The sequence below is a fragment of the Elephantulus edwardii genome, unplaced genomic scaffold (genome assembly GCF_000299155.1).
Source record: "Elephantulus edwardii isolate Elephantulus edwardi_28Jun2011 unplaced genomic scaffold, EleEdw1.0 scaffold00056, whole genome shotgun sequence".
Lineage (NCBI taxonomy): Eukaryota > Metazoa > Chordata > Mammalia > Macroscelidea > Macroscelididae > Elephantulus > Elephantulus edwardii.
This window is the reverse complement of record NW_006399806.1, coordinates 15,745,100-15,762,421: the sequence shown is the minus strand read 5'-3', so window position 1 is coordinate 15,762,421 and position 17,322 is coordinate 15,745,100.

The window sequence follows — 17,322 nt, the reverse complement described above, 5'->3', positions numbered from 1 at the left end:
CCTGGAGCCTTATTTTTTGCCATGTCCTTCAAAGCAGCCTGAACTTCTTCTTTCATCACCATAGTCTCTTGCTCATATGTTGTTTCATGAAATTCTTCTGTGTCTTCCAATTTACATATATTTCTTTATTTAGTTATATTTCCACAACCAACCTTTCCCACTTTTGCCTACAACATTCAACACCCGTCTCCCATTGACCAGCCCCTGAAGTGATGGCCTAAAGTGGCTGGAACGCAAAAATTGGGAACAGGGAAGAAGGATCAATAGCTGAAAAACACGGGCTCAGGGAGAGAAATGAGACTTGAGATAGAATGATAGAGTTCTGCACGTTTAATGATTTATTTATTGCAAATACCTTTTATAAGAAACTAAATGTAGTCTATACATATGGATTTCACCTGATGGTATGCGTAGGAATCAAGTCAATTACATTTGTGGAAATACTTGCTTGAGAAGCTCAATATCAGCAGTAAAAACCCGGCCGAGTGCTGATTGTGGGACAGATACCAACTACTCATATGCAAGTTCACTCTGAATTTGAGGAAAATTAAATCAAGTCCACGGGAACCAAGATTTGACCTTAAGTCTGTCCCACTCAAATTTCAAAACCATCTCAGGAACATGTTTGAGACCCTGAGCACCAATGAGCATAGACCAAATGAACTCTGGGAGGATATCAAGAAAATCGTCCATGAAGAATGCAAAAGATCATTACAAAGGCTGAAGAAGAAGAAGAAAAGACCAAGATGGATGTCAGATAAGACTCTGAATATTGCATTAGAGCGCTGAGAAGCCAAAGCTAAAGAAAGAAATCAAAGAGCTGAGCAGAAAATTTCCAAAGACAGCTCGGGACGACAAAGCAAGATACTATAATGAAATGTGCAGAGAGCTGGAGTCAGATAATCAAAAGGGCCAAACTCTCTCAGTGTTTCTTAAGCTGACGGAGTTGAAAAACAAATCAAGCCACAGGTGGCAATACTTAGAAATAGTTTGTGTAGAATGTTAAATGATCCAGGGAGTACCAAAGAAGATGGAAGGAGTACACAGAGTCACTGTATCTGAAGGAATTGGCTGACACAGAGGAATTTCATGAAATAACATATGAGCAAGAGCCTATAGGGATGAAGGAGGAAGTTCAAGTTGCTATGCCGGAATTGGCAAAAAACAAGGCACCAGGATTTGACAGCATACCAATTGATTTATTTCAACAGACCCTGCCCTGGATGTGCCAGGAAATCTGGAGGACAGCCAGCTGGCCAACTGACTGGAAGAGATCGATGTTTGTTCCCATGCCAAAGAAAGGTGACCCGACAGAATGTAGAAATTATCGAACAATATCACTGATATCACATGCAAGCAATATTCCACTGAAAATTATCCAAAAATGTTTCGAACAATATGTCAACAGAGAACTGCCAGTTGTGCAGGCTGGATTTAGAAGAAGTCATGGTACTAGGGATATTATAGCTAATGTTAGATGGCAGAAAGCAGAGAATACCAGAAGAATGTCTATCTGTGCTTCATTGACTATGCAAAGGCTTTTGACTGTGTGGATCACAACAAGCTATGGTTGACTCTGAGAAGAATGGGAATCTCAGAACATTTGATTGTGCTAATGTGAAACCTATACTTGGACCAAGAGGCCATCATCACAACAGAGCAAGGATACACTAGATGGTTCAAAATCAAGAAAGGCATCTGTCATGCATGCCTCCATATCTTTTCAATCTGTAAGCAGACAGATCATTTGGGATGCTGGGTTGTACGAAGAGGAAGGTGGCATCAGGATTGATGGAAGAATCATCAACAACCTGCATTACGTGGATGGCACAGGCCTGCTTGCTGAAAATGAGGAGGACCTGAAATGCTTGCTGTAGACGGTCAAAGACTGCCATCTTCAATATGGATTGAAGCTCAACATCAAGAAAACAAAGATTCTCACCACTGGGCCAATTGGCAGCATCAGTATGGATGATGAAGAAATTTAGATATTTAACAGTTTTAGTTTACTTGATTCCATAGTCAACAGTCTTGGTAACTGCAGCCAGAAAATCGGGTGTATTGCATTGGGAAAGTCAGCTGTGAGGGACCTCTCAAGAGTACTGAAGAGCAATGACATCAGGCTAAAGACTAAGGTGTACCTGATCCAGGTTATAGTCTTCGCAATTACGTGCTATGCTTCAGGGACTTGGATAGTGACTAGGGATGATAGAAAAAGAATTGATGCCTTTGAGCTATAGTGCTGGAGAAGAGTGCTGAATATACCATGGACTGCTAGAACAAACAGGTTTGTCCTGGAGAGAGTGAAGCCAGAATGCTCCTTGGAGTCAAGGATTCTGAAGCTTCATCTGACATACTTTGGGAATGTTTCAAGGAGGGACTTGTCCTTGGAGAGGGACATCATGTTTGGGAGCGTGGAGGGCCGGCACAGGAGAGGAAGGCCTTCAATGAAATGGATTGATCCTCTGAGTGGAGTGGTGAGAATGAGTGTGTTTGAGACAGCGAGCTTGGCACAAGATAGAACAGTGATTAGGGCTCTTGTACATAGGGTCACTATAAGTCACAAGCGACTCGATGGCAAATAACAACAACAACAACAACAACAGTAACAACAGTTATATTTATAAAAAAAAATTACCAAGTGACTAAGTATCATAGACTTCTCTATAAGGAAAGGTTTTCAGAGCCTGTAAACCACATGAAAGGAAATTATCCTCTCTCCTGAGTTGCAGCTACTTTATTTGAACACACTACCTTAGAGTTGGCAGCACAGCTACTTACTCAACTACCAATGCTTCCTAATGAATATGATAGTGAGTAGATGTTGATGAAAACTTAACTTTTTGTCACACAGCATTAGGCGCCTTGCTGTAGATTGAGTATCATCAGACCTTCTTTGAGCGTACAGCCACTACAAATTTAAGTGTCTCCTCAGTAATATATTAGGAAGAAATTAACAGTAATAAACTGAATAAAGGTATTTATCAATGAAGTAAAAATAGAGTAAAACTATGATGAAATATTTCTGAATAAACAATGTGGTAACTTTACTCAGTTTTACTAGGTAAAACATCTTTAATTTGCACCACTTCTGAAGGATTGTCTTTTGTAAGGAGCTCTGATGTCAATCCAAAGGCAGATTGGAACCCACCAGATGTTCTGTGGGAAAGATGAGCAGTCTCTTCCTTTGATTATGCAATCTCTGTTCCAACTCAATGGTGCCTAACACCACCACCCTCACCAACTTCTATCATGTATCTGATTTCATATCACCCCCTTCATTAACATTATTATTTAGGGTATTTATGGAAAGAAAGAGAGAGAGAACGCAAGCCAGTCAGCCACCCAGAACTGAAACACACACAAAAATTCCCATAAATGACTATAATCAACCTTCCAACAAGTTTCTGAGGCCGTAAAAAAAAAAGCAAGGGATTGTCCAACTGTTTCCTACAGAGCAGTGGCTCGTGAATTGCAACTGCCAGAGAGACACAGGCTTCAAGTTACCATCTCAATTCCCTGCAGACACTTATAACAGAGGACCCATGTCTGTTGTTGTGGTGGTGGTGGAGGTTTTTTCTTTTGTGGTTGTTTTTTTGTTTGTTTGGTTGGGTTTTTTTTGTTTGTTTGTTTGTTTTGTGTGTGTGTGTGTGTGTGTGTGTGTTTAGCTGAAAAAATGAAATAATTTCTTCACCAATATTTTACACTTAATTTTAAAGTTTCAAAGATTTCCATAGAAACCAGATTTTATTAGTAGCCTTGCATACTAGCGCTATATGACTTTGATAAAGTCACTTTCCCCCTACATCTTGTTGTTGTTATGCACTAAGGAGTTGGAACTGATGGTAGCTGATCCTCCAGTGGGATTTCAGAGGCTGTTAATCCCACAGGAGGAGATTGACCATCTTTCTACTGTGGAGCAAGTATTGGATTTGAACCACATATAGTACCTATTCAATCTGTATGTTGAACAAATAATTCAAGAAGACAGACCCTTTGAGGAAGAATGTGGCATCAGGTTTGGAGGAAGACTCATCAATAATCTGAGTTATGCAGATCACATAACTCTGCTTGCTGAAAGTGAGGAAGACTGGAGCCTCAAGTGTGGATTGTATTTCAACATCAAGGAAAAAAGTCTTGACCACAGAACCTATAGTGAACATTGTGATAGATTGGAGAAAGGATTGACTATTTCATTATCCTTGGATCAACAATAAATCCTTTGGTACTGAAGGACCCCCAAACCGCTGGTCCTGTTCTGTCCCGAGTGGACGGCAAAGACCCAAGATTCCAAGACACCGGCTTGATGCAACAGCAAGAGATAAGAGGTTTATTGCGGAGCTCCGGGCCGACCCTTATCTCTCGCAGGAGACAAAGGAGCCGACCGAGAGCAGACAAAGTTGGGTTTTTTTATACACTTTAGGGGGATACAACTGAGTATCAGCTTCTCATTGGGTGATGAAAGCACAATTTGAATTCATTGGTTCAGTGTTCGCTCAGGGTTTACACAGCATTGTTGCACGTAGCACTTGCGGCAGTCACGGAGCACATGTAGCAGTTAGATAGATCTTTAACTATAGAGTGGTGTCATAAATTCTTAAGTATACAGTGAGTTCAAACTCCAGGGCAGTGGAAAAGCACAAGATACATTGGTTATCAGTCGGGAAACAAAGGCACATGGGTTATCAGTTGAGCTTGTTTGTTCTGCCTTTCTGCTAGCTATTCTTGAAATACTGTTGCCCTGGATACCTGGGTGTGGGGCTTTAAAAACTAACTTAGCTGAGAACTATAGAAACTATTTTAATTCAGCTGAGAACTATAGGGACTATATTAATTTCAATCTTTTCAATACCAGCAATCAGAAAATCAGGAGACCTATTGCACTGGGCAAATCTGCTGACAGGGACCTTTCATGAGTGTTGAAGAGCAATGGTGTCAGTTTGAAAACCAAGGTGTACCTAATTTAGCCATGGTCTTCTTATTCTTGCATCAGAGAGTTGGAAAATGAATAAGGATGACAGAAGAAGAATTGAGGCTTTTGTAATGTGGTGCTGGAGAAGAGTAGTGAATATCCAATGGATTGCCAAGAGAACAGGTAAGGCTGTAAAGGGTGCAGCTAGTGTGCTTCTTGGAGGCAAAGATGGTGAAGCTTCATCTTTCATACATTGGGCATGTAGCTTGGTGAAGCAATTCACTGGAGAGGGATACCCATCCTGCTTGGAAAGAGAAGGGTAGCAAAGGAGAGGAAGAACCCCAATGAGATGAATTGATATGTTGATTTCAGCAATTGGCTTGAGTATTTTGGAGAGGATTAGGATGGCACAGGATAGGATAGGGTTCAGATTGACTGTTTATTGGGCCATTATGAGTTGTATTTGACTTGAAGATCAAAAAGAACGACAACAAAACTTTTAGTCACCTCATTTGTGACACACAAGGATTAAAATGCATATTCTGAAATTTCTTTCTGTTTTCAATTTTATGATTATATGGAGGAAAAAATTTCAGTCTAGTCAAACTTGGTAAATTTATGTCATCTTATTTTTTTTCCCCTTCTCTATCAAAGGCCTGGAATATTTTCTTCATTTTATATTGCTTAATCACTTTCTTCTGTAAGTAAACTATACTGGTGATTATTTTTGTGTTTGTTTGTATAAGTTACATTTCAGGGATAGGTTTATTACTTAAGTAAACATCACTCACATTTAAGTTAGAAATGAACAAATATAAAATATTACACACTAGACATGCTAGAACGAGATCAGTATGTATGCAAGGTGTGTTTTATATAATTGTGTCTACAACGTATGACTTTATAATTAAAACTATTCAGCACTATATACCTGATTATGTCTATAAAATATTGAAAAGTGAGAACATTAAATCAATATTAAAGGGTATTACCACAGTAGCAATGATATCAAATAGAGACAAACGAATGTTCAGCACACAAGCTAGTTATTGAAATTATAAGTATATTCAGTATAATGGAATCAATAACATCTTTATAACACTAAAAATATTGGATAATTAAAAAGAATAAACCAGTACTTATGTACATATGTGTGTGTGTGGGGGTATATATAAAAATATGTAAGAGATTTGAAAACGCAAAGTGCCCTGTTGGTGTGAGGGAAGGCGGTCTGTGGAGACATATATATATATATATATATATATATATACACACACATATATATAATCTCAAAAGTTAAAAGTCATTCACAACTTATCAGCCAAGAGACTAAAGTGGAGTGTATTTTTCTAAATAAAGGTAAAGAGATGAAAAATAAAATAAGCTATTTTTTTTTCACTTCTTGTGGTCCATGTGGGAATTACCTGATGTATGCTATTTCCTAAGGAGGAAAGGAATAAATCATTTGGTGAGCTAAAGATAGTCCTATGAGTGCAATGACATTCTTCCTATTTTCGGTGCAGAGAAACTGACAAACAATGAAATACAGAGGTGATTCTGTTGGCTTCGCTGACAGGTACACTTGCTTTTCTTCCTGATTAGCCACCAGTAGAATAAATATTCTGAACTGAATTGTGATGTGAAAGGAAAGGGATATTTTGCCTCCTAAATATTTTTATTCTCTTTCTTGAACATTTTAGGTTTGATTTTTTAAACATTTCATATTTTATTTAAATATAGTTTTGACTTTGGGTAAATCATGTTGGGGAACATTTTCAGAAATTCCGAGAGAACAGTATTTAAAATGGAAAAAAAGAAGTTTTCTCAGATCTTGCTTTTTTTCAAAATCAAAGGGCAATTCTCAAAAGGTCATTTTTAAGCATTATGCAATTATTTGTGTGTATTACTTTACTTTCATGGGCAGAAAGAATTGTATGCTATCGTATTTATATGAAAAGCTTATGATTAAATGAAATGTTTATTATTGGTATATATTTATTATTAATCTATATTTTAATTTTTCCTGCTCTTATGCACCATAACTCCATGAATTATAATATTTTATATCACTTTTAGGCAAATCTATGAGATTTTAAATTCCTTGAATGCTCAAAGTAAGTCTTGGCATTCCTAGCTCCAAAAATAATGCTAACTTAGTATTTCCTGAATTAATGGAGTACAGTTCTAAGTATATTTTATTTTGTTTATTTTGATGTAGTTATGTACCATTGAGTCACCTGTGACTCATAGAAACCCTATATACATTAGCTCTGAAAGCTGCCCTACCCTGATCCAATCTCATTGTCTCCAACAGACCTAATCCCATTTCTCCAGTCACTGAGTCAATCCATCTCTTCATAGGTCTTCCTCTCTCACGAAGTCCCTCTACCTTTCCAAGTATGATGTCCTTCTCCAATGACTGGTCCCTCCTGGTCACGTGCCCAAAGTACGTGAGACAGAGCTTCAAAATCTTTGCCTCCAGGGAGCAGCCCGGTTTCACTCTCTACAGGACAGAACTGTTTGTTCTCATGGCATTTAACAGTGTATTCAACACACTTCTCCAGCACCACAACTCAAAGATATCAACTCTGTCTTTCATCCTTAGTTATTGCTCAGCTCTCAGACGCATGACAAGTAATTGTGAAGACCATGGCCTGGATCAGGGGCATCTTAGTCTCCAGACTGACAGTGTTTTTCTTCAGTAGAGAAGTCCCTGACAGCACACATTCCCAAAACAATTTGTCTTTTAGTTTCCTGACTGCTGGTGCCAAGCATGTTGCTTGTGGAACTAAGCAAGCTAAAGTTATCAATAATCTCAGTCTCTTCTCTGACCATCACAAAGATGTGAACTGGCCCAGTGATGATAATCTTTGTTTTCTTATAATAAAGATAAATAATATTTTTTATCCTTGTAAAATGAGACCACAAAGTAGTACTGTTATATTTAGATCTCAAGTAATATTTACATGTTTACTAAAAATACACTATAACTCACTGGTAGCAAATTAACATACCTGGCTACAATGAATTTTCATGTATGTTTTTGTAGTTGAGGCAGAGTTGTGTTACTAGCCCAAAGACTCTGGTGGTTGGGATGCTCCCTTGCATTCATGGAAGATGAATGATTTCCTCCCATGAGATTTACAATCTTAGAAATCTAAAGCAGGATCAGTTGTGAGTTGGCTTCAACTCGACAGCATTGAATTTTTTGAATTTTCTTGTTAGGTTTCATAAAGTTGATTTCATCTCAGAACAACCCATGACAAAGGGAAATTGCCTTATAGGGTTTTGTTGACTATAAATTTATGGAAGGTGATCTTTAAGTTTTTCTCCCATAGAACTGGTGAATGAGTTCGAACAACTAACCTTTCAGTTAGCAGCCTAGTCCTTAAGTGTGGAACCACAAAGGCTCCTTCTTATCTGTACTATAGTTTCCTTTTTTGTGTACTATTTAATCAAGTTATAGGAAAATTCCATTTCTGTCTAGCACATACAAAAATATACTCTTCTCTTTTTTTGTTCTATACTGGTTCACATACTATGGGAAGCCAATACTAAATATTTGTAATAAACAGAATGCTATTTCAGGATGTGGGGGAGGCATGGTTCAAGACAGAGTTCACCCTGAGGCACTAAGGCAATCCTTAAAGGTTTACCAGATTCTTGCATTTGCTAACCCCTCCCTCCTGAGTCAAGCAGGTTTTCAGCTGAAGAGCTTGGCTTCATTTGCATTGAATTCTCTTTGTGATTTACTTCCAGATAATTTTCAACAAAGATATAAAGAAGCTTGGCTTGGGGTCTTTAGTCTAGAACTACTGGCCTCCTGTTTTACTATCTCTTTCCCGGCTGTCTCTCTCATTATTAATAATTAAAAAAATACTTTACCCTTGGACTGAAGAGGGCCAAGGACTGCAGTCTTCAGTATGGACTGAGGCTCAATGTCAAGAAGACAAAGATTCTCACCACTGGACCAATTGGTGGTATCAGGATGGATGGCAAAGAGATTGAGATTGTTAATATGTTTTGTTTGCTTGGCTCCACAGCACTCTTAGCACCAGCAGCCAGGAAATAAAAAAACGTATTGCAATTGGAAAGTCTGCTGTTAGGGACCTCTCTAAAGTACTGAAGAGCAATGGTGTTTCTCTGGAAACTAAGGTGTGCCTGATATAGGCCATGGTCTTTGCAATCACTTGTTATGCATCAGATAGTTGGACAATGACTAGGGAGGATAAAAGGAGAATTGATGCCTCTGAGCTGTGGTGCTGGAGAAGAGTGTTGAATGTACCATGGACTGCCAAGAAAAGAAACAGATTCATTCTGGAGAGGGCTAAACCAGGCTACTCCTTGGAGTCACTGATTCTGGGGTTTCGTCTGACATACTTTGGGCATGTTGCAAGAAGGGACGGGTCCTTGGAGAGGGACATCATGCTTGGGAGTGTGGAGGGACGGCGCAAGATGGGAAGACGCTCTATGAGATGGATTCATTCAGTGACTGGGGTAATCGGGATGGGTATGTCAGAGGCAGTGCAATTGGCACAGGACAGAGCAGGGTTTAGGGCTATTGTACATAGGTTCGCTATGAGTGGCAAACGACTCGATGGAACATAACAACAACAATAACAACAGGTCTGCAACAACATGCAAAGTCCATAAAATTCGTGTACATTGTTTTTCACAAGATCTTTCCCCTTTTATTTACTCATATCTTCATCCACCCATTAAATTTTGTGACCCTATGATTAAGCATCCCTCTCCCCTCCTTGGATCCTCATATACGTTCTACAATAATGTTCTTACACAGTATTTGTCCTTATGGGAGTTAGTTAGTTCACTTAGCATAATGTTCTCCAGTCCCTCCCATGTTAGGTAGTAATTTACAAAATCATTGCTCTTGCTTCCTGCATATTATTTCATTGTGTGAATGTATCACAATTTTTCAATCCATTCTATTGCGGTTGGGAATTTGAGCTGTTTCCGTGTTCTTGCTATTGTGATTAACACTGCTGTGAACATTGATGTACATGTCTCTGTTTGTACCTCAGTTCTCATTTTCTCAGGCTATCAGACCTTTTGTTCATGGGGTCACTGTAGGTTGTGCTCGACTCGAAGGCAATCAACAACAACAACATATCCCAAGCAGTGGAATAGTTGTTAAGTACTGTAGAGTTGGAGTCGACCCATAGCTGACCCTCTGGCAGATTTTCAGTGGTAGTTAATTGCATGGGAGGAGATAGCCTATCATTCTCCCTTGGAGATGTGGGTGGCCTCAAACTGCATGCCTTCAGGATTGCAGTGCAGCTTCTTGATGCTAGGCCACCAGAGCTTCCTATATATTTATTTGAGTGTGGTTTTGGTTTGTAAAAATTTTTACTTTATTACATAAAAAGAAATGTATCTACCTAAAAATTTGAAAGATATACATCAAGATTTTCAAAGATCATTCTTTAGTCTTTGGGAATATATTGGTTTTCTGAGAATTTCAAATGATGAAGTATACCATTATATAATAGAAAAGAGAAATAAAAAGTTATTTTTTAATTTTTGTTTGTTGTTTTGAAGTGCCATTGAGTCATAATTGTCTCATAATGACCCTATGAACAAAAGACCTGAACACTTGTAAAACTTTCATCATTTCTCCAATTTAATAGAGTTCCTTTTAGCAAAATTTAATAACAGGGAACTCTGGTGACTTGTCCACTCTGACTTGCTCCCCTAACCCAGAGATGGTTCCTTTCTAGCAGCTTTAATCTGTAGAGGGTAGGGCAGGAGAAAGATGGACAGTCTTCTCCTGGACCCTTTAGTCTCTAAAAATTTACTGGAGAGTCAGCTTTAAAAGGCAGTTCCTACTTGATTGCAATAATAGTTTTGCAAAAATCTAGTAATAGGGCTCAGATATAATTTTCAACAAAATTTAAATAACAATCCAGATAAAATAAATGAATGAAAAAACTCAAGACATTAGCTATTGATGAAGAAAAAGTATCTTTAAGAAAGTAGAAATAAGGACGGAAGCACTCTCATTGTGAGAATTCCCAGCCTTGGGATCATCAGTGAGAGAAACTCAGAGTCTGACACTCCTGTTTAGTTAAGAAGATAAAGCAAAGAAACTCACGATGCCAAAATGACTCGAATTTGCAAAGGAAAGTATTGAAGTGGAGAGAGGATAAAAAATTACCAGCATTTCCTGTTAAATCTTAAGTTAATTACCAACCGGAATCTGCTTATGAAGAAACAATCCAAATTTAGGGAAATTCACACTTAAAAATAAACAAAAAAAATACTAGATATCAATCATCAGACATTGCACAAGATTAAAGAAAAAATTAATCTAAGATCACATAGAGCTAAGAATGATTATTTTTCACCACTAAGAGTGGAAAACCTCATAATTCCCAGGACTTCAGAAACAATATTCAAGAGGGAGCAAATTTAGCCAGAGATTAAACACTGCTTTAGTTCTATCTAACAAAGCTTAAAAGCCAGAACTGGAAAATGTGAACTATTTATAGATAACATAACTATGTCAAAGAATAGAGCTCCAGAATATTTATAGGATTATAAAAAATTCTCTGCTGAATAAAGCAAAAGGCACAAAGTCTCACACACATCCAATTTAAAAATTATCACATATGCAAAAAAGCAAAGACCCTCAAATAAACAAAACCAATTGGACCAGTGAGGAGAAGCTGTGCAACAGTCCCAAAAGTATGTGATTTGAATACGCCAGCTGCTCCTAGGAGAAGGATTGGTAACCTCCTCCCCTACAATTTACCGCCTCTGAAAATCCACTGGAGGATCGGCTAAGGGTCAGTCCTGATTCAAAAGCACACAACAATGTGAATAATAAGCTGGATAATGCACATGTAAACAACAATGGGCATAAATATAGCAGAGATGATGAAAATGGTGAAGGATATGTCACATTCCATTGTACGAAACACCACTATGACTCAGAACAAACTTGATGGCACCTAACAATTAGAAGCAAGCACAGAGAGGTTAAAGACTAAAAGAAAGTAATAGAATTTCTGTAGTCTGTTGGTCTCATATATGTGTAACTGGCAGACTAAAGGAGAAAAACAAAGAAGAGTTCAAGAATTTTAAATTGTGAGAAAAAAGATTCAATAGTTTCCAAAATTGATTAAAGTTAGAAATTTAGAAATTCAAGAATCTAAATGGAGCCGAGTACAAAATCAATGAAGAAAAGCACACCAAAATACAGCATAAATGATATTTTAAGATCAATGACAATGAGAATATAATAAAAGAGTGCGTGTATGTGTGTATAACCTTGCTTGCTGAAACTGAGGAGGACATCAGACATATGCTGAAGAAGATCAGCAACTGTAGTCTTTAATATTGACTGCAGCTCAAAATAAGAAAACAAAGATACTCATTACTTGGTCAATTGGCAGCTTTATGATAGATGGAGATGAGATTGGGATCATTAATAACTTCACCACAATCAATACTCTTGGCAGTGGCAGTTAGGAAATCAAAAGAAGAATTGCATTGGTAAAGTCTGCTGTCAGGGACTTCTCTAGAGTATTGGTGAGCAACGATGTCAGTCTGGAGACTAAGGTGTACCTGATTCAGGCCACGGTCTTTGCAGTTACTTGCTATGTGTCGTAGAGCTGAACAATAGCTAAGGATGATGGAAGAAGAATTGATACCTTTGCACTGTGGTGCTGGAGAAGAATGTTGAACATACTGTGGATTGCAAGGAGAACAAATAGGTCTGCTCTGAAGAGGGTGAAACAAGGCTGCTCCCTGGAGGCAAAGATTTTGAAGCGCCATCTAACATATTTTGGAAATGTGGCTAGAAAGGACCAGTCTTTGGAGAGAGACATTATGCTTGGAAGGGTGAAGGAACATCATAGGAGAGGAAGACCTATAATAAGATGGAGTGACTCAGTGATTGGAGGAATAGGCTTAGGTCTGTTGAAGACAATGAGATTGGCTCAGAATAGGGCAGGGTTCAGAGCTGTTGTACATAGGATCGCTATGAGTCATCGGCTACTCAATGACACAAAAAGAAGAACGTGTGTGTGTGTGTGTGTGTGTGTGTGTACACATTGTGTTCACAAATAAATGTACGAATGACAGATTAACTTTGTTTGAAACAACAATAGTCAGAGGAGAAAATATATTGTTAAAGTACTTAATGAGAGGGGGAAAAAGAAGTCAACAGAGAATTTTACATTGTGAAAGAAAAGTATCTATACATGACATATGTTTATTAAGTCTCCACATAGAATTCAACTCAGAAAACTTCTATAAGAGCCACAAAATTTCTATAAGCTAATATCTGGGATCTATCTAAACAATGCAAAGATAAGAAAATGACTGCAAAATTCATTCCTGTAAAGAAGTTATTAGTTTTAAATTGGGGATTTCTGATGATTTACTCATAAGGATTTGTGCTATCAATCCAAAGACATGTGGCTTAAACCCATCAGCTTTCTGCAGGTTGTGATGAGTCTTCCTCCAATCCTGGTGCTACATTCCTCTTCATAGAGCTCAGCCTCCCAAATGATCTGCTATGTATATAGATTGAAAAGATATAGAGATAGGACACATCTCTGGTGTACACCCTTCTCAGTTTTGAACCATTGGGAAAATCTGTTGGAAGCGACCTCTCAAAGAATACTGAAGAGCAATGATGTCAGTCTGGAGACTAAGGTCCTATCTAGGAAATAGTCTTTGCAATTACTACTTGCTATGCATCAGAAAGCTGGACAATGACTAGGGATGATAGAAGGAGGATTGAGTTGTGGTGTTGGAGAAGAGTATTGAATATTCTGTTGACTGCTAGGAGAACAAACAGGTTCATCCTACAGAGGGTGAAACCATGCTGCTTCTTGGAGGCAAGGATTCTGAAGCATCATTTGACATACTTTGGGCATGTTGAAAGGGGGGATCCGTCCTTGGAGAAAGACGTCATGCTTTGGAAGGAGGAGGAACCGTGCAAGAGAGGAAGACTCTAGGAGGTGGATTGATTTAGTGACTGGGGTAACAGGGGTAGTGTGTCAGGGAAAATAAGTTTGGCACAGGATAAAGCAGGATTTAGGGCTGTTGTACATAGGATTGCTATGAGTTGTAAGGAACTTGGTGGAACATAACAATAACAACAGCTCCCTGCAGAAAGAAGGAAAATCTCCTCCTGTATGATACACTGTCTCTGAAAACTCATTAGAGAGTCAGCTATGAGTTGATTCTGACTCAATGATACATAAGAACAACAACAGTTTTGAATTATGATAATATTTACAAAATTAATGGCTGTGCCATTGATATGAATACTTCCATTCAGCGCACAGTGAGACTATGATTTAGTTCTGTATAAGGCCGGAAGCGTAGGTGCCATGGGTTCGGGGTTTTTTTTGCCAAATGAAATAGTTTATCATTCTTCCAGAAATATTGTGTGCTTGGAATTAGCTACTGAACTTCATTAACAGTATAATTCCATTAAGCTACTACACAATAAAATTGGGTCTTAAATTGTGAATATTTTAAAAGATTGTATACGTATAGGTAATTTGAACAACTTTAAAAAACATGATTTTTCACAATTCAAGATTTGCTCCTTGTTTTTACTTGTTATTAAACATCAACTGGATACAGCCTTTTTTGTTTATGTTAAGTAAAGTATGACTCATGGTGTCCTATGAACATCAGATTTGAGCTCTGTCCTATCTTGTGCCATCCTCATGACATACTTGAACTCATTGTTGCAGTCTCTGTGTTATGAGTCCATCTCACTGAGGATCTTCCTCTTTTTTCCTGTCTTTTTATGAACATGTCTTAATAACATGCCCAAATATGTAAGGTGAAGCATCACCATCCTTGCTTCCAAGGAGCGCTCTGGGTACACATTCTCCAAGACGTACTTATTTGTTCTTTTGGCTGTCCATATATATATATTCAGCACAATTCTCTAACATCATAACTGAAGGTCATCAATTCTTTTGTCATTCTTATTTATTGTCCAGCTCAGATATATAGCAAGTGATTGAAAAGATTGTGGTTTGAATCAGTTGTATTTTAATCTTTAAACAGACATCATTGCTTTGTAGTAATTTGGAGAAGTCCTTGACAGGAGATGTTTCCAATGCAATATGTCTTTTAATTTCTTTACTGTATTGATTGTAGATCCAAGCAAAGTTAAATCATTGTCAATTTCAATCTTTCTCCAACTGTCATCATATACCTGGTGGTGAAGATTTTTGTTTTCTTAATATTAAGATGTAATCCATTTGAAGGCTATAGTCTTTGATCTTCTGTAGCAAGCATTTAAAGTCTTGTTGACTTTTAACAGTTAAGGCCATCCCATCTTCATAATGCAAGTTGTTGATGAAACTACCTCTGATACTGCTGCCTCACTTTTCTTCATAAGAATCCAGCTTCTAATATGATCTGATTGTGTTGTTGTGTTTTGTGCTGTCAAGTCTCTTGTGACTCAGCGACCCTATGTACAATAGCTCTACCCTGTGCTCTGTCCTGTGCCAATCGCACTGTCTCTAATACATCCATCCTGATTTCCCCAGTCACTGAATTAATCCACCTCACAGAGAGCCTTCCCCTCCTGCGCTGTCCCTCCACCCTACCAAGCATGATGTCCCTCTCTAAGGACCGGTCCCTCCTTACAACATGTCCAAAGTATGTTAGACGAAGCCTCAGAATCCTTAGCATAAGATTAAATATGTATAGAGAAAGTATTCAGCCCCCCTAATATACAATTTCTTGATTTTAAACTTTATAGCTTTCCATTGATCTATTAATACAACAACTTCTTGGTTTAGGTATAGGGATAGGTTTTGTGTATGATTAGTTGTTCTGAAATTCCCAGTCTTCTCAGTGTTAACCATGTGTTACGAACCATATCATATCGTCAAGTGCCTTTGCATAGTCAATAAAACACAAAAAGTCATTCTTCTGGTATTCTTTGATTTTTGTCAAGGTATGTCTAATATCAGCAATGATATCCCTGATTCCATGACCTTTTCTAAACCCTGCTTGAATATATGGTAGTTCTCTGACAGTGTATTGTTCTAACCATTTTTGGGTGATTCTCAGCAATATTTTTCTTGTATTTCTCTGACAATGTATTGTTCTAGCCATTTTTGGGTGTGTCTCAGCAATATTTTTCTTGTATATTATTTTAATAATATTGTTGGATAATTTCCACATTTTGTGGGATTATTTTTCTTGGTAATGAAAACAAATGTTTCTTCCAGTCAGTTAACCACATAGCTGTCTTCCAAATTTCCCAGCACAGATGTTGGTGACCCTGACCAGGGCTGCACCTGTTAGTTGAAACATGTCAATTGGTATCCCATTGATTCCCGGGGCCTTATTTTTTGCCAATGCCTTCAGTGCAGCCTAAACTTCCTCCTTTATTGACATTATCATATGCTACTTACTGGAATAGAAGTTAATAAATTGATATATTTGTTGCTTAGTATATTTCTCTTAAAATATATTTTAGATATTCTTTGAAAGATAAGAAATGTTTTGTTAAAATTAGAAAAGAAAAAACTTTTTAGACATATATCTAAAATACCTCAATAACAGATGATACAAAGAAATGTTAACAGAAGTCTTTCAAGCAGAAGAAAAATGAGAGCAAAAGGAAATCTTGGGAAATACATAAAAAATCCAGGAAATGTTAACTACCAAATTAAAATGAAAACCTTCTCTTTATCATTTCAATGAACTTAAAATATAATTGATTATGAAAAGATAAAAAGAAGTAGTTTTATAAGTGCTGTGTATACAAATGTACAAGGAGCTGGTGATTTACTGTTAAGGAATTGTATTGTTAACCCAAAGACCATCTGATCTAAAGAAGAAAGAAGAGCAATTTTCTCCTGTACATTTTATTGTCTCTTAAAATCCACTGGAGGAAAGTCAGCTATGAGTTGGTTCTAACTTAACGGTACACAAAACCATACACACGTACAATGTATGATGACTGCACAAAGACCAACAGAAGTGTTCTCTATAGAAATGTACTGTTGTAAGAATCTTCTGCCAAGTACAAATGGTGTCATACTACTTGAACATGTTATTGTTGTTAGGTGTCAACTACAACTCATAAAAATACTAAGAATAAAAAATCAGAACCTTACCCTATTCTATCCCATTCTCACAATCTTGCACATGCGTGGGAATCTTCTTATGGAAGCTAAGAGCTGAGAAGAGTAAATACAAGAAGTAACCATCCAAGGAGATTTTGTATAATGGAAACGCAACAGTATGTGTAATTTTGAGATTGTCTAAATTCAATTCCTTAATGTCTCAAAGTATTATCTATATAAACGCAATCTCCAATTTCGTATGGAATGGAAAAAAGCCCCGAATAAGCAAAGCACTCCTTAAGAATAGAAGAACGGCAGGAGGTATCTCAC